Below are 17,669 nucleotides of genomic sequence, written 5' to 3'. Positions count from 1 at the left end.
CAGAGATGGCAGGGAGGTTAGAATCAGATTGTTTCAAATGCTGACATTTAACAGCAACGCTTAGCTAACACAATGGAGAAAGGAATTCTCTGCTAAAGATTCAACCTGACGCGATATATCGATCCCCGAAGGCGTGCCCGTCGACTCCGGAATGCCACCAGGGCGAGCGGCGGTAGTGGAGTCGACAGCGGGGGCTGCGGACGTCGATCCCGCGCCGTGACAAGGGGAGGTAAGTCGAAATAAGATACTTCGACTTCAGCTCCTCTAATCCCGTAGCTGAAGTTTTGTCTCTCTCCTCGGCCCCGCCCCCTAGTGTAGACCAGGCCTAGGTATCTCCTCGCAGTGATTCCCTCCCTGTGGCCACTCTAACGTTACTGGAGAGAAATCAACCTCCCATCCGCCGCCTCCTCTGCTGGGGGATGCAAACAGCCACAGCTGGGGGTAACCTAACCGGAGGAAGATCTGTGACTCCCGGCTCTGGGCCCGATCAGCACCTGCATTAGGGCAGCTGGATGGGAGGGTCCTCGTAAACCACGGCTATGGCGCTGGACACGATGGAGCTTGTCTGGAACACCATGGGGAGATTTTTCAATCAGTTACTGGGAGACCCCCAAGGAAACAAAACGGTGTGTGAGAGACTCAGGCCCCACAGACCCACAGACACTTCCCAGGGAGGCACCCAAAGTGCTCTGCAGAAACAGCCAGTGTTACCCCCACTCCCAAACAACTGCCCCCCCCCATTCCTCCCATCCATCAAACTTGGGGAAGGCCTTTGCCTTTGTTTTTCTGGGAAAGGTGTCAGCGACATCCTTGCTGGGCAGAGCGGGCTCCACAGTTGAAACAGTGACATTTAAATGGAGGACTCTTCTGTCTGCCACAGTGGATGCAGCCTTTCACCAAGAAGGAAATCATTGGCTTCACTGTTGGCTGTATCTCCTCCTTGTTGTATCTGTTCTCCCGAGTGCCCCAGATCTACACTAATTTCAAGAGGAAATCTACCGAAGGGGTGTCATACTATCTTTTCGCTTTGGTGATCCTGGGGAACTCGTTGTATGGAATGAGTGTGCTTCTGAAGAACCCAACCCCAGGGCGAGCTGAAGGCAACTACATCATTCATCACCTCCCCTGGCTGACTGGCAGCCTGGGGGTTCTGTCTCTTGATGTGATTATCGCCTTCCAGTTCCTTGCCTATCGGAAGAGAAAATCTCACACGTCTGCTGAAAGAGAGGCCTTGCTTGGCGAGCAAGATGAATGAACCCCTTGACAGCTGACTAAGGAACTTTCCCCAAGCAAGAATGGAATACTGGACTTCAAACTAGGGCACAGCAAGTTGCCATCAGGTTCCTAGACCTGTTTTCTGTTAGCGGGAGTTGCCCTTAAGCCAATGTGTGGTGTGATGCTTCCTGCAGAAAGTGCTTGGCCACCTGGCAGAGGACTTTCGTGCTAGATCTCACCTGCTTGGAGTGATGACTCAAAAGGGATGAAAATGAGGTGGCTGTGGTGGGGCTGTGGGGGTTGACTTTGAGGGCTGTGGCAGGGCGCGCAGATGGCTGTGGTGGGGTTGTGGGGGATGAGTTTGAGGGCTGTTGCAGGGATTGAGGTGGCTGTGGTGGGGCTGTGATGGATGGGTTTGAGGGCTTTGGCAGGGAATGGGGGGCTGTGGGTGCGAGTCTGAGTGCTATGGCAGGGCACGGGAGCGCTGTGGTGGGGCTGTGGGGGATGGGTTTGAGGGCTGTTGCAGAGCACGCGGGGTTGTGGTGGTGCTGTGGAGGATGGGTTTGAGGGCTGTGGCAGGGCACGGCGGTGGCTGTGGTGGGGCTGCGGGTAATGAGTTTGAGGGATGTGGCAGGGCACGGAGGTGGCTGTGGTGGTGCTGTGGGGGAAGGGTTTAAGGTCTGTGATAGGGGTTGGAGGATGTGGTTGGGCTGTGAGGGATGAGTTTGAGGGCTGTGGCAGGGAATGGTGGGCTGTGGGGGTGTGGGGCTGTGGGGGATGTGTTTGTGGGCTGCGGCACGGCACGGGGGGGGCTTTGGTGGGGCTCTGGGGGATGGGTTTGAGGGCTGTGGCAGGGAATGAGGTGGCTGTGGTGGGGCTTTGGGGGATGAGTTTGAGGGCTGTGGCAGGACGCGCAGGTGGCTGTGGTGGGGCTGTGGGGGATCAGTTTGTGGGGTCTGTGAAAGGGGTTGGAGAATGTGGTTGGGCTGTGAGGGATCGGTTTCAGGGCTGTGGCAGAGAATGGGGGGCTGTGGGTGCGAGTCTGTGTGCTATGGCAGGGCACGGGAGGGCTGTGGTGGGACTGTGGGGGATGAGTTTGAGGGATGTGGCAGGGCGCGGAGGTGGCTGGGGTGGGGCTGTGCAGGATGAATTTGATGGCTGTGGCAGGGCACGAGGGGCTGTGGTGGGGCTGTGGTTGATGACTTTGAGGTCTGTGGCAGGGAATGAGGTGGCTGTGGTGGTACTGTGGGGGATGGGTTTGAGGTCTGTGATAGGGGTTGGAGGATGTGGTTGGGCTTGAGGGATGGGTTTGAGGGCTATGGCAGGGAATGGGGATACTGTGGGGACGAGTCTGTGCGCTATGGCAGGGCACGGGAGGGCTGTGTTGGGAATGTGGGGGATGCGTTTGAGGGCTCTGGCAGGGCACGGGGGGTTGTGGTGGGGCTATGGGGGGTGGGTTTGAGTGCTGTGATACGGGATGGGGGAATGTGGTTGAGCTGTGGGGGATAGCTCTGAGTGCTGTGGCGGGGTGGATGGTGTGCAGGAACATGAGCTGCTGGGCCTCATCCTGCACCCACCACTCATTCACATCCCACTGCAGGCAATTAGCCAGGATTCATGGCAGGATGACAGCTGGCTCTTCCATCCATGACTTTAGCATGATCTACCTGGACTTGGGTGGTGTCCTTCTGCATGCCCAGGGTGAAGACGGCATGCAGGGCAGCTCGAAGGAGGTGGGTCTCCAGCTCTGGCTCAAGGGCAGGTGTCATGGTGCTAGCAAGAGAGAGGAGCTGGTATAGGCCTGTGCAGTGCGGGGGGTGGCACTGGCACGAATACGGCCGCAAAACTGCAGGGAACTAGGCAGAGGCTGGCGAGAATGGAAATTGAGGCACCGAGCCAGGGAATGACAAGGCCAAGGTTTCCCAGCAGACAGTGGCAGGGCAGGAATAGCGCCTGTTCCATGGACCCTGCTGCCCCTCCTGTATCCGATCCTGGGAGTGAGCCTCTCCCCAAAGCCATTGCTATGTTACTGGAGTGAAAAGAACTGCCCAGCCAGGAGAGAGTGAACCTTTCCACCACCTCTGCCACAGGAGCCACCCTTGGGAGGTGACCTGGGAGCGGGAGGGACAGTAACTCCCAGCCCTGGGCCTGAGCAGCACCGAGGTTAGGGGAACCGGGCGGGAGGGTCTCGGTACCTGAGGTTGCCCACAGCAAACAGGGAGTTAGCGAGATGCCGCTGTGTGGAGAGTTATCAGGCAGCTCCTCAATGAGCTCCTTTGAGACCCAAAGGAGCGTGTGAGATTCAGGCCTCACTGACACTTCCCAGTGAGGAGATTACACAGCCAGCACCCCACACAGCCAGCAGGATCCCCCCGCCTGCCTCCCGCTCCTCCGATTCCTGCCCACTAGTGACCAGTCTCAGAGTTTCCCCGTCTCTTCTCCCCAATCTTCAGCCCCAGCAATCCCTGCCCTCAGTGGCCCCTCCAGCACCAGCCATCCCACATCCATTGGCCCGGGGAGACCCCTGCCCCTCTCAGGTCTCTGTCCTCCCTTCAGCTGCTGGGCGCCGTGTCTCACTCACCACAGTCCTCTCCACCACAGCTGCCTTTTTCCAGTGGAATGAAACAGAGGCTATGTTCCTTGTATTGCCATGGCGGGAGGGAGAAAGAATCCCCCCACTTTATTTCTCTCTGTCCACAAGGCCATGATTTCCAACTTTGTGGAATGCTTCGATATCACTCATAAAGTCACATGTACCCTAGAGTAAGAGTTCCTATGGGTAGGGATCCCCAGCCTAGTGTTAGGGTTCCTATGGTCAGGCTTCCCACCCTAGATTTAGGGTTCCTAAGTGAAGCCACCCCGCCCTATTTTTAGGGCTCCAGGCCCTAGGGGGTAAGGTTCCTATGGGTAGGCCCCTTGGCATTAGTGTTAGGCTTGATGTGGGCAGGCGCTGTGAGATGGCGGCTTGTGTTAATCCCCAGATGGCTGAAAGCAGGCCTTGGAGCTCCCTGGCTAAAGGAGGGGGAGATGAACCTTGAAGAAGGAACCTCAGCCCCCCTACCTCCCCGCAGGGAGGGGATTTGGAATGCGAGACAACTACCCTGGTGGCGGTGGGAATTGACTTCGTGACCTCAGTGTTTTGAGTGCATGGCTTGAGCGAACTTCCAGAGGGCTGGAGGCGGACCTTTGTGCACCTAGCATAACCCTATCCTAAAACCAAGTGGCCCATATATGGAAAGAGTTACAATGGCAGGAACCCTAGCCATGGGAATCCTAACCTAGGGCCGGGAGTGAGATCCATAGAAATCCTAACCCAAGCTCCTAATGTCCTACCCATAGAAATCGAAACCCTCTCTGCAAGTGGAGTAAATACTGGACTCCTAACCCCAGCAAGAAGTGGCTTGCCCGTACCAAGCCTGTACCTAGGGAACGGTGCCCACTCGAGAGATGCCCTAACCTTAGGATGGGGAGTGCTACAGATAGGAATCCTAACCTCACCTCCATGTGGCCTTCCCATAAGAACACGAACTCTAGGGTGGGAAGCCCTACTCATAGGCACCCTAAGCCTAGAGCAAGGAGCCCTAACCACGGAAACAGTAGGACGTCGTTCCCTACGCACTTGAGCCCCACCAATTTCCCCGAACCGAGCTTTTCTGTGATTGGCACAACATCCTAATGGCAATAAGATGGAGCTTCAATGATAAATTTCTCACACGCAGTGATCAGCAATTTCTTGTCTCGAGTTGTAATGTTCATGAACCGATTTCTTCCAAATGATGAGGGCAGTTTAATGATGGCTTTAATGTGGTTTCCATGTGTTTGTGATGTTTGTCGCAAGCACTGCTCAGGAAGAACATTCTCCTTGTTTGTAATTTTCAGGAACAGATTGCTTCCAAAGGTTCGGTAGAGACTCCCAATGGCTTTTAGCTGACGCTGACCTGGGAAAAGTTTCCAAGTGCCAATTCTAAGAGTCCAACTACATCTTCATTTACACACCTTACAAACTCCTGGAGCCTGCTGCACTTAACAATTTCAAAATAATAAAATACAGATAAAAGAGAATATTTCAGCTAGTCTATTAAGTCATAATCTGATCTGAGTAAACGGGATAGGACACCTCATATTATGCACTGCTCCTAGTGACACTCTCCAATGGATCCCCATCCTCCACCCACCATGAGGTAGGTAGGAGCGGCTTGTTAGCCCTACTTGAAAGGGGGAGAAGCTAAGGCTGAGAAAGGAGAATTGACTTGTCTTAGGTCGTCACAAAGCCAGTCAGTGGCAGAGTTGGGAATAAGACCCAAGTGTAGGAACTTTACACTTCTTAAGCACTAAGGGGGTAGGAAAACTGCCCCCGTATTTAGAGCGGCTGAAGTGGTTCCCCCCTCCCCCACATCCAGTCAGGAGACACTCTGATTAAGCGCCGACCAGGTGTTTACAACTGGAGTACGCAGTGCATAAAGCACCAATCAGGACTGGCCTTAACTGATATTTTTGCCAGGGTAGGTTGGCCCTCCGACATTCTTACAGATTCGGGAACAAATTTCCTGTCAGGGGCCATGAAAGACCTGTGGGAAACGCATGGGGTGAATCACTTGGTTGCCACCCCGTACCACCACCAAACCAATGGCCTGGTGGAGAGGTTTAACGGAACTTTGGGGGCCATGATCCGTAAATTCGTAAATGAACACTCCAATGATTGGGATCTAGTGTTGCAGCAGTTGCTGTTTGCCTACAGGGCTGTACCACATCCCAGTTTAGGGTTCTCAACATTCCAGCTTGTGTATGGCCATGAGGTTAAGGGGCCATTACAGTTGGTGAAGCAGCAATGGGAGGGGTTTACGCCTTCTCCAGGAACTAACATTCTGGACTTTGTAAGCAACCTACAACGCACCCTCCAACACTCTTTGGCCCTTGCTAAAGAGAACTTAAAGGATGCTCAAGCAGAGCAAATGGTCTGGTATGATAGACATACCAGAGAGAGTTCCTTCAAGGTAGGAGACCAGGTCATGGTCTTGAAGACGCAACAGGCCCATAAGATGGAAGCGTCATGGGAAGGACCATTCACGGTCCAGGAGCACCTGGGAGCTGTTAACTACCTCAGACAGGGGTTGTAACTTGGACAGTGTCTGCGGGGACCTTGGCCTGTGTGGGACAAATGTCCCCACTTTGGGGTGCCAGATAACAGAGGAGATGTGTCCCCCCATTGGGGGTGAGGGATTCTCTGGTACAAGACCCCCTGCCTGGGTGGGGATGGAACAAGGAGCAGGACAGACTGGGTGGCAGCGCAGCTGGGGGATTTTTGTACCTCAGCTCTGCCCTGGAGGTGCTGCTGCATCACCATGATGGTGTCTTCCTCAGGGGACAAATCCTGCTCCTCCTCCTCCTCCTCAACGCACTCCTCCTCTTCCTCCTCCTCAGCCCACGACACCTGGGCACTGGAGGTGTCTGCACCAGGGAGGGAAGGAGAAAGTTTAATCCCTTCTGCTGCTGGGGGGATGCAGTGGACAGAGAAGGCTCCATGTAAGGAGTGGACAGAGAAGACTTCTCTGTAAGGAGCCCCATGGCAGCGAGGGCCCCACCCTGCCCCTCCCAGAGACGCCCTCAGCCCCATCAGCCTCAGGGCTCTGTGGCAGTCAGCCCCCCCCTCCCCCCAACATGATCAGGGGAGGCTGGAGCTCCCCGACTCCGCCCAGCATCCCCTGCCATGGGGCGTGGTTGTGCCACTCCCACTGGTGTTAGTGGGGCTCACATGGGTCAGTCCCGGCGCCTTGGCAAGCCGATGGGCACAGGGTGTTACTAGTCCCCCACCGCCCCAGTCCTCCTCCCTTTCCGCTGGGTATCTCCTCACCTCCAAAAAGGGAGACTTTAAACTCAGGGCTGCCAGACCCCACGGAGGAGCTGCTGGCCCCGCAGGAGTATGCGGAGCTGCTGGTGTTTGTCGCGCAGTCGGTCAACTCCTGCTCTGGGCTGGCGAGAAGCTCCTCGATGGCCAGGGTGGGGCTGGCTGGAGGCTTCTCGGTCACCAGGGTGGGGCTGGTGGGAGGCTTCTCGATGGCCAGGGTGGGGCTGGCGGGAGGCTCCTTGGTCGCCAGGGTAGGGCTGGCGGGAGGCTCCTCAGGGGCCAGGGTGGGGCTGGCGGGAGGCTCCTCGGGGACCAGGGTCGGGCTGGCGGGAGGCTCCTCAGTTGCCATGGTGGTGGACGGCTCCTGCTGGGCCCTGGGGTGCAGCTTCTGGCATCTTGGCGTCCTGCCAAGGAAGCCCCAGAGCTGCCTTCCCTGGCTCCTGCCCTCTCCTGGCTCTCTCCTCCATAGCTGAACCCGGGGCCACCTCCATTTCGGCCCAGAAGGTGCCTCAGGGTCAGCTAAGGGAGCTGGTGTCTTCCTCCTCCTCCAGCATGCGACGCAGCTCCTCTCCTTCCCCTGGCCACAAGCCTCTTCCCCGCCCGCGGGGACAGAGGGGTTGCTCTCCTCCTGGGAAGGCTGGCTGATGTTTCCTGCTGGCTCTGGAGCCACCTGCCCGCCCTTCCTCCTGAGCATCCGCCTTATTCGCTCCATCCTGGAACTGAGTGGGGAGCAGCCATGAGTCTGGCTTCTCATTAACGAGCCTGCCTGCTCCCCTGCCCACCTCCCCTCTGCTGAAGCAATTTCTCCTCCCGACACATCCCACCCCAGGGCATAGGAACCCTCAACCTGAGGAACAAACCCTGACAAGGGACGGGCTGGGAGCCCTAGTGGTGGGATATTCACACCACACTGGGGATGGCTCTGGAGAACTCTACTTACTTGCTCTAGATCGGATGGAGCTGGATGGCAGATGCTCAGGGTTGCTCCTCCCTTCACCCTACTCGATCTCCTGCACCCAGGTGGCCTGCAACGTGTGCCGCACAGTGCCCTGCCAGCAGAGATCGAAATTGGCTGTGAAAACAATACAATGCCACCAGCGGAACACTCCTGGGACACTCCATAGCTGTACCGGGGGCCACCTCCATTTGGGCCCAGAAGGTGCCTCAGGGTCAGCTAGGGGAGCTGGTGTCTTCCTCCTCCTTCAGAAAGCCAGAGCTGGTAAGTGCCAGCAGGACTTGATTCCCAGTCTCCCTGGCTCCGAGTCTGACCTGTTGTAGTGACTGACGGATTTGCTCCTTGTCCCCCATCCAAAGCGAATAACACAACTCTGTATTTTCAGTCATGAGTTAGACCTTCTCAGCACCCCCCTCTGTCTCCCGCAGCCCTCAGGTGTTCCTTGGATTAGGGAGGCTTGGATGCTAAGAGAACTGGAATTATTTTACTGGCTTCCTGGGTGTTACTAGCCCATGAGTGTCTCAGTCTGGCCTCCAAGGCCTACACTCCCAGTCACTAAAGGTCAGGATGGGTTGATTTCACTCAAAGTTTTTTGTATTTGCATTTTTGAATTATTTTCTTAATGAAAGATTGATTCTCATGAAATCTTAGAGCTGGCAGATGATGGAACAAGGAGCAATGCTCTCAAGTTGCAATGTGGAAGGCTCGGATATTAGCAAAAACTTTTTCACTAGGAGGATGGTGATGCCTTTGAATCTGCTAGGATAGATTCCCCTATCTTGTACTTAGAGCTTTTTTTTTTCTTACCTTCTACACAGATGACAATGTCTTTGAAACAAATCCACACAGAAATGAAAAAAACACGCACAGAATCTCCTCTACAGCAACTTTCTCTTGGTCCTCAGGGAGAGACCGCGAGATGTAGGCTTGCTGCAGCATGGCTACAGGGCTCTCCGAGCAGGGGCGGCTCCAGGCACCAGCACGCCAAGCACATGCCTGGGGCGGCAAGCCACGGGGGGCGCTCTGCCGGTCGCCGCGAGAATGGCAGGCAGGTTGCCTTTGGAGGCATGCCTGCGGAGGGTCTGCTGGTCCCATGGCTTCGGCGGACCTCCCACAGGCATGCTGCTGAATCCGCAGGACCAGGGACCTCCCGCAGGCAAGCCGCCGAAGGCAGCCTGCCTGCCATGCTTGGGGCAGCAAAATACCTAGAGCTGCCCCTGGGTGTTGGTCCTGCTTTGAGCAGGGGGTTGGACTAGATGACCTCCCGAGGTCTCTTCCAACCCTAATCTTCTATGATTCTATGATTCTATGACAGGAGAGGGGCGTGCAAGTGTCCTGCGCCCTCCAGGAATGCAATCTCAGCCATGCAGGGGAGGCAGAAAGGAGAGGACTGCCCTCCCCTAACACATCTGAGACCATGGCCTTCTGGCTTTTGTGTGCATTGAGAGGGGTTGGAAGGGATCAGTTCTTGGCCCTGTGCTATTTACCATTTTTATCAATGGCCTGGAAGACAACACAAACTCATCCCTGATACAGCTTGCAGACTGGGGGAGTGGCAAATAGTGAAGAGGATGGGTCACTGATTCAGAGCGAGCTGGATCACTTGGTAAGCTGGGCGCAAGCAAACAGTATGTGCTTTACTACGGCCAAATGTAAATGCATCCATCTAGGAACAAAGAACGCAGGCCACACTTACACGGTGGTGGACTCCATCCTGGGAAGCAGAGACTCTGAAAAGGGCTTGGAGGTCATGGTGGATAATCAGCTGAATGAGACTCGAAGTGAAATGCTGGGGCCAAAAGGACTAATGCCATCCTGGGATGTACAAACCGGGCAATCTCCAGTTGTTAGAGAGGTTATTTTCCCTCTGTATTTGGCACTGGTGCGACCGCTGCTGGAATCCTGTGTCCAGGTCCGGTGCCCACAATTGGAGAGGGATCAGAGAAGAGCCACAAGAGTGATGAAAGGATTGGAGAACATGCCATATTGATAGAATCATGGAGCTCAATCTGTTTACACGGAGAATAAATATTTAATAATGGGCTGTTCAGTCTAGTAGACAAAGGTGTGATGGATTCACAGGTCCAGTGCTCTCTCACAGCTCTGTAACTGTCCCTGGGAGACCCCCTTTGAGTGTTACCCCCTTAGGGTTCCACTGTTTCACTGGGGTAAACCCCTTGGCTTCACCGCCTCCTGGGGCCTCACCTCTGAGTCTTCAGCACCCCTGCCTCATTCCATGAGCTCCCCTCAGTGAGTTCTCTCAAACTGGACACCTGGGGACTTGAACAGCCAAAGGGAGCAATGCACACCCGACCTCTTGAGACTGAAGCCCAAAGATCTGCGCAGTGCAGGTGCACCGGCAGATGAGGTTGTGGACAGCAGATCGGGGGCAGGAGGGAGACCCACATCGGAGACTCAGAAGGGGAGTCACCCAGAGACCTCTCAAAGGTGGAACTCCGGGAAGCCCAACCCAGGGGTGCCCGTGAACGTCGGGGCACGCTGACCCCCCTCATGGGACTTGAAATGTAATTACTGTGGCCAAAAGGGACACAAGGTGGCGCAATGCCTGAAGATGAAGGAAATGGCGGCCAAGCAGAACCCGTGGGGTGTCAACTGGGTGGAAGCCCACCGAGAGGGGGCACTGCCGGTCCAGTGGGCCGCAGTTGCTAGGGCTGTGCCAGGGGGAGGGGACCATCAGGCCAGGTCAGCTCCAGAACACCCATACTCAATCCACTGGGTGAGCGGGGGACAGGCCCTGGGGGGACAATCACCCCATCATCCCCATTGAGGTGGGGGGAAGACATGTCCAGGGGTTCTGGGACACGAGTGCAGAAGTGACGCTGGTGCAGTCCAAGGTGATGGACCCAGACCAGCTAGTGCCCGATGCCTACATGACCCTGTTTGGGGCCCCCCGCCAAGGTGCCTGTAGCAAAGATACACCTGAAATGGGGGGCTAAGAAGGGACCCAAAGAGTTTGGGGTGCATGATCACCTGCCTACCGAGGTCCTAATGGGTAATGACTTGGAGAACTGGCCAGATGGCACTCAGAGTGCCCTGGTCCTTACCCGGAGCCAGAGTCAGCGAGGGATGCGGGACCTCCCGAAATGGAGGACCGAAGCACCAAGGGTAGGGATCAACAGGGCTGGGCCAGAGCCTCTGTCCGAAGGTGGGGAAACTGAGGCACCGCCAACCAGTGCTGTACCTTCAAACCCAGCAGCTGAATTCCAGACAGGGCTGCAGGAGGATCCCTATTTAGAGAAGCTGAGGGCCCTTGCTGGCCACGGCGGTGCACAGTCCCGGGGGGAGGCCCGCTGGGAGATATTCCTGTGGGAGAAGGGATTCCTGTACCGGGAGTGGCCTGGCCAGGGCCGGCTCCAGACCCCAGCGCAGCAAGCACGCGCGTGGGGCGGCATTTGCCGGCAGGGGCGGCAGGCTGGGCCGGTGGACCTGCCGCAGTCATGCCTGCGGGAGGTCCACCGGAGCCCCGGACGCCGGACCTGCTGCAGGCATGACTGTGGAGGGGGCGCTCCTCCCGCGGCTCGGCTGGACCTCCCGCAGGCATGACTGCAGACGGTTTGCTGGTCGCACGGCTCGGCTGGACCTCCCGCAGGCATGACTGCGGAAGCTCCACTGGAGCCGCCGGACCAGCCAACCGTCCGCAGCTGCAGGAGGTCCAGCCGAGCCGCGCGACCAGCGGACCCTCCGCAGTCATGCCCGCGGGAGGTCCGCTGCTCCCGGGGCTCCGGGGCGTCTCCCGCGCATGACTGCTTGGGGCGGCCGAATATGTAGAGCCGCCCCTGTCTCCGAGGTTCCCCCTGCCCCGAATTAACTAATAATTCCCCATGTGGAACCCTATCAAATGCCCTATTGAAATCGAGGTAAATTAGATCCACTGTGTTTCCTTTGTCTAAAAAAATCTGTTACCTTCTCAAAGAAGGAGATCAGGTTGGCTTGGCACGATCTACCTTTTGTAAAACCATGTTGTATTTTGTCCCAATTACCATTGACCTCAATGTCCTTAACTACTTTCTCCTTCAATTTTTTTCCAAGACCTTACTTACTACAGATGGCAAACTAACAGGCCTATAGTTACTCGGATCACTTTTTTTCCCTTTCTTAAAAATAGGAACTACGTTAGCAATTCTCCAGTCATACGGTACAACCCCTGAATTTACTGATTCATTAAAAATTCTTGTTAATGGGCTTGCAATTTCATGGGCCAGTTCCTTTAATATTCTTGGATGAAGATTATCTGGGCCCTCTGATTTTGTCCCATTAAGATGTTTGAGTTTGGCTTCTACCTCGGATGTGGTAATATCTACCTCCATATTCTCATTCCCATTTGTCATCCTACCATTATCCCTAAGATCCTCATTAGCCTTATTAAAGACTGAGGCAAAGTATTTGTTTAGATATTGGGCCATGCCTAGATTATCCTTAACCTCTATTCCATCCTCAGTGTTTAGCGGTCCCACTATTTCTTTCTTTGTTTTCTTCTTATTTATATGGCTATAGAACCTTTTATGACTGGTTTTAATTCCCTTTGCAAGGTCCAACTCTACATGGCTTTTGGCCTTTCTCACTACTTCATCCCTACATGTTCTGACCTCAATAAAGTAGCTTTCCTTGCTAATCCCGCCCATCTTCCACACCTTGTAGGCTTTCTGCTTTATCTTAATCACCTCTCTGAGATGCTTGCTCATCTAGCTTGGTCTACAACTCCTGCCTATGATTTTTTTCCCCTTTCTTGGGATGCAGGCTTCTGATAGTTTCTGCAACTTTGACTTGAAGTAATTCCAGGCCTCCTCCACCTTTAGATCCACAAGTTCTTCAGTCCAATCCACTTCCCTAACTAATTTCCTTAATTCTTTAAAGTCAGCCCTTTTGAAATAAAAAACCCTAGTCCCAGATCTATTTTTCTTTATCCTTCCATTTAGTTTGAACGGAATTAGCTCATGATCACTCGAAGCAAGATTGTCCCCTACAACCATTTCTTCTATGAGGTCCTCACTACTCACCAAAACCAAATCTAAAATGGCATCCCCTCTTGTTGGTTCTTCAACTACTTGGTGAAGAAATCCATCAACTATCCCATCCAGAAAAATCTGAGCCCTATTATTATTACTGGCACTTGTCCTCCAGTCTATATCTGGGAAGTTAAAGTCTCCCATGATCACACAATCCCCATTAGTGTTTACTTCATTAAAAACATTAAAGACGTCTCTATACATATCCAAATCAGATCCCGGCGGTCTGTAGCACACCCCAAGCACTATCTCAGGGGAGGCTCTAATAGCTTTCTTTCCCAATGTGATGAGTAAAGACATTTCTTTCCCTGGGTAGTGTGATTCAGTTTTTCCTCTTCTCCTTCTGTGCCAGCAATGAGCTTTGCCTCCTGGCTGTGACGGCCTACGATCGCTTTGTGGCCATCTGCAACCCATTGCTTTATTATGTCATCCTGTCCAAGACAGTCTGCTTCCAGCTGGTGGCTGGCTCTTCCCTAAGCGCCTGTGTCAATGCCACTGTGCATACGTGTACTGAATTCAGTCTGTCCTTCGGCCACTCCAGTGCCCTCGGTCATTTCTTCTGCGATATTCACCCACTCCAAGAAATCTCCTGCTCTGACTTTCGTATCAATAAGCGAGTGCATTTAATCTTTGCAGCCATTGAAACAATAGGCACCGTTTTCACCCTCCTCATCTCCTTCATTTACATCATCTTTGCCATCCTGAAGATCCACTCCATGGCAGGAAGGCACAAAGTCTTCTCCACCTGCGCCTCCCACCTGACTGTCATTTCCTTCTTATATGGGACCCTGATCTTTACATATTTACGACCCTCATCTGGCACTCCATGGACTGGGAGAAAATGGTGGCCATGTCCGATGCCCTTGTGATCCCCATGATGAACCCCCTGATCTACAAGGGGACCCCTTGTTCCCCTGAGGAACAAGGAGGTGAAGGACGCCCTGAGGAGGACAATACACCAGAAAATTATTCCTTGCTGTATGTAAATATGGGGACTGGTTTTTCTGATCAGTACTGGAGTGCAGATATGAGCTAGTTCTCGCTCATTAAGTCATTGTGCAGACATTTCTGTCATCATGTGACTTACAGGAGAAAACAACATGGAAATGGAACTTGAGCCCGATAATGAAGGAAGGCGCCATTTCCCTTGAAAAACAGTGTCCAGTAACTGTGTTACAGCTTCTCCTTTATGCACTGATATGTGATTTCTGCAATATAGGCATCTCCCCCTGCTTGTTCCACTACCTTTTGAACTATGTTGGTTGACTTAGCAGCTGATATAAAGAGGAGATGCTCAGACTGTAATTATTTCCATTTGTCACTGCTCTTATCTCAGTTCGCATAGCCCCCTCCCCACTCCAATCACTGTACAATTAAATAAAGGGAGCTGCACATGGAGAAGTGTTTTTATAGATAGATAGTCAGACAGATGGTTCTGTTCGGGGACGCACAGGTAGACACTAGACAGACGGATGTTTTTCTGTGGGGCTAGGTAGACATGGTTATGTCTGGGGTTAGATAGACAGAAATAGGTCATTAGACACTGTGGCAAAGTACCTGCTTCTCCTCGGCTGGCTCAGTCCCTTTTTTGCCTTGGAGACACAGGCTTGGGCAAAGCAAGGACCTTCCTGGCCACGCAGGGTCTGGCTGATCCTTTTCTCAGTCAGTACCTTGCTGTTTTTTCCCCTTCTGGGGACAGAGTGCAGTCTTCCTTACTGGAAGAGTTCAGAGTCTTGCTGCACCTACTCGCTGGCAGCTTCTCTGCTTCTCTCTCTCCCCCCTCCCTGCTTCCCTGCCAGGGAGGGTTTAAAAAGGTCTCCAGCAATTGGGGCCAGCTGATCCTAATTAGTTCCCTGGTAACCCCTGTTCCAGCTGAACCTAATTTCTCCATGGCTATCTCCCCTCAATGGATAGGGAGAGGCCTTTTAACCCCTCTGGGACTAATTACTACCCCCTCCCTTGGTAGCCATTTGTCCTGGGTTTGCCATAACACACACAGGAGAAAGGAAGGATGCCAGAGGTTATTGCACTCGCCTAAGACTTGAGGGGTCCGAGTTTAAATTCTGCCTCCACTGCAGACTTCCTTTGTGATCTTGAGCAAATCACTTAGGGCCAGATTTTTTAGAGGGATTTCAGTTCCTAATTCCCATTGAAATCAATGGGATTTATGTGGCCGAAATACCTTTAAAAAACCTGGGTTTAGTCTCCCTTTGCCTCTGTTTGTCTCTTGTAATATGGAGGTAAGAGAAGGAGTGTTGTAAGCAAGAGACAAGAAGTGATTCTTCTGTCCTACTCTGCGCTGCTAGGAGTACTAGGTCCAGTTTTGGGCACCGCTTTTCAGGAAAGATGTGGCTCAATTGCAGAGAAGAGCGACAAAAACGTGAATCCCCAATCTGGCTTCTATGCATAGGGAAAGGCAGGAGGCTCCACATGCTGCCCGTGCCCCAAGCACCGCCCCTGCAGCTCCCATTGGCTGGGAACCAAAGCCAATGGGAGCTTCAGGGGTAGTGCCTGCAGACAGGGCGGTTTTCTCACCCTTGGTCTAAGGCCACACAGTATTCGCAGTTACATGGCCCATGATGCCAACCACCATCACTCCCTTGTTAAATCTTCAAACAAGCCCCTTCGTGCTTCCTCCCATTCTGCCCCCCACACTCGGGAGGAGCTTCCAGCAGGGATAGGGGTCGCTGCCCACGTTCTCCACCACTTGTGATCTGTGTCGGTTGGCCCACCGAGCCGCTAGGGGGCGGAGGGGAGCTACTGCCCCACTGGTTTTCCTGGGTCACGCCTCTGTCACTGGGGAATTAGCGGAGGGAGGGGCGCAGGCAAGAGTCTGCAGCGTGCCCCTCAGGCAGGGAAGCTCCAGCAATGGCCTATAGTATGCTATCGGGATTTTGCTACCCAAGGTGGGTAGGCCAGGCTAGGGTAACGCAGGCCCACCCAACTACACTGCGTTCCAACCCAGGGCCCTGACAGTGGTGGGGGCGATGGTCCCGCCACTGGGTCAGCGGGGGTCCTTCCGCAACATGCTGACCAAATAGACTCACCACACTGTGCAGTTCTGTCCCTGGGCTCCTTCCAACTCAGTCCCTTGTGCGAGTCCCTCCGGTCATTCCAGCTCGTCTGGGTATTCTGCTGCTGGCAGCTCCAGCTCCCCCTCCGCCTCAGGTTCCTCCAGCTCCTCCAGGTACTCGGCAGTGGGCAGCCCTGGCAGCCCCTGTCCTTCCTCCAGGTCAGGTTTCTCCTGGTCCAGGGCCTCTGCGGGACCAGCATCAGCGTCTGAAGGGAGCAGTCTGCATCTGCCTCCCTCCCTGGTGCTGCCCTGACTGGGCTAGGGGCCCCGCCCTTTGTACTTCCTGTTCCACCCCTCCCCTTCCGGGGGGGTGGAGTAAGCTTGGTCTGGCCCCATCCCCTCAGGCTGAGAGACTGGCTCTTTACCCTCAGGTTCAGAGGGAAGCCACCCTGGCTCCCTACAGGAACGAATGGTTATGAAAACCAATGCCCCAGTAAGAGAAAAAAGATTCTCCCAATCCCAAGGGACCAAGCCCCAGATCCAGGTCAATAGTCAAATGACATCTTACCCACAAATCACGCTGTTGCCAAGCCATTAGAATCTAAAAGTTTATTCATAAAAAGAAGTAACTATAGATGAGAGCTAAAATGACTAACTGTAAGTAATGGCAAAGTTCTTGGTTCAGGCTTGTAGCAGTGATGGACTAAACTGCAGTTTTAAATCAAGTCTCTGGAGTATGTTCACAGCTGGGATTGGTCATTCAGTCCTTTGTTCAGAGCTTCAGTTTGTAGCAAGGTTTCTCCAGAGCTTAGAAGCAGGATTGAAGACCAAAATGGAGAGGTTTCCAGGGCCTTTTATATTCTCTCTCTCTTGTGGGCAGAAAGCCCTTGGTTCTCCTATGCAAAATCACAGCAACAAGATGGAGTTTGGCATCACATAGGCAAGTCTCAAGACCATGCATGACTCAGTTCTTTACAGGGTAACGCCATTGTTTACATGTTAGTTGGAACGTTCCCGGGAAACTCAGATGTGGATTGGCATCTCCCAAAGCTCATTGTCAGCTAAGTGTTTCTTGATTGGGCACTTACTTTCTCAAGAAGCTGACCAAATGCTTCACTGAGGGTACTTAGAATCAAAACACATTGACCTACAAGTACATAACCAATATTAATAACTTCAACTACAAAAATGATACATGCATAGAGATTGCATAATCCTAACCAGTAAATCACAACCTTTCCATAAGCACCTTACTGGACCTCCTTTGTACAAGATTTGATGCAACTATAGGACCTTGGTTGCAACAGTGATCTATACGGTCACAGGTCATGTCAATAGTGTCAGAAGGGGAAAAGCCCCATGTCCCATTCCCCAGCCCCCTGAGCCAGCACCCCCTATATTGGACAGGCCTCGTCTCCCATTCCCCACCATTCCCCACACCCCCCACCACCCCGAGACAGCCAGTCCCCGCCCCGGGGCTGGATGAGAGCTGGCACCCTCTAGAGGGGAAAGGACATGGATTTCGTTTCCTGACCCTCTGAGCACCTTGGGCCGGATCAGAGTTGGGGCCCCCTAGACAGGAAAGCCTCCATACCCCATTCCTTGAGCCAGCCA

The 17,669-nt window shown here is 53.7% G+C and overlaps 1 pseudogene; it reads left to right on the top strand.

The window, feature by feature from the left end:
* The first annotated feature begins 539 nt into the window (after positions 1 to 539).
* LOC123372262 lies at positions 540 to 1,315 on the top strand (annotated as a pseudogene).
* Positions 1,316 to 17,669: the final 16,354 nt, after the last annotated feature.

This window comes from Mauremys mutica, chromosome 6 (genome assembly GCF_020497125.1).
Source record: "Mauremys mutica isolate MM-2020 ecotype Southern chromosome 6, ASM2049712v1, whole genome shotgun sequence".
In the NCBI taxonomy this organism is placed as follows: domain Eukaryota; kingdom Metazoa; phylum Chordata; order Testudines; family Geoemydidae; genus Mauremys; species Mauremys mutica.
The sequence above is the reverse complement of the archived record's forward strand: the minus strand, read 5'-3'. Positions and strand labels throughout refer to the sequence as shown.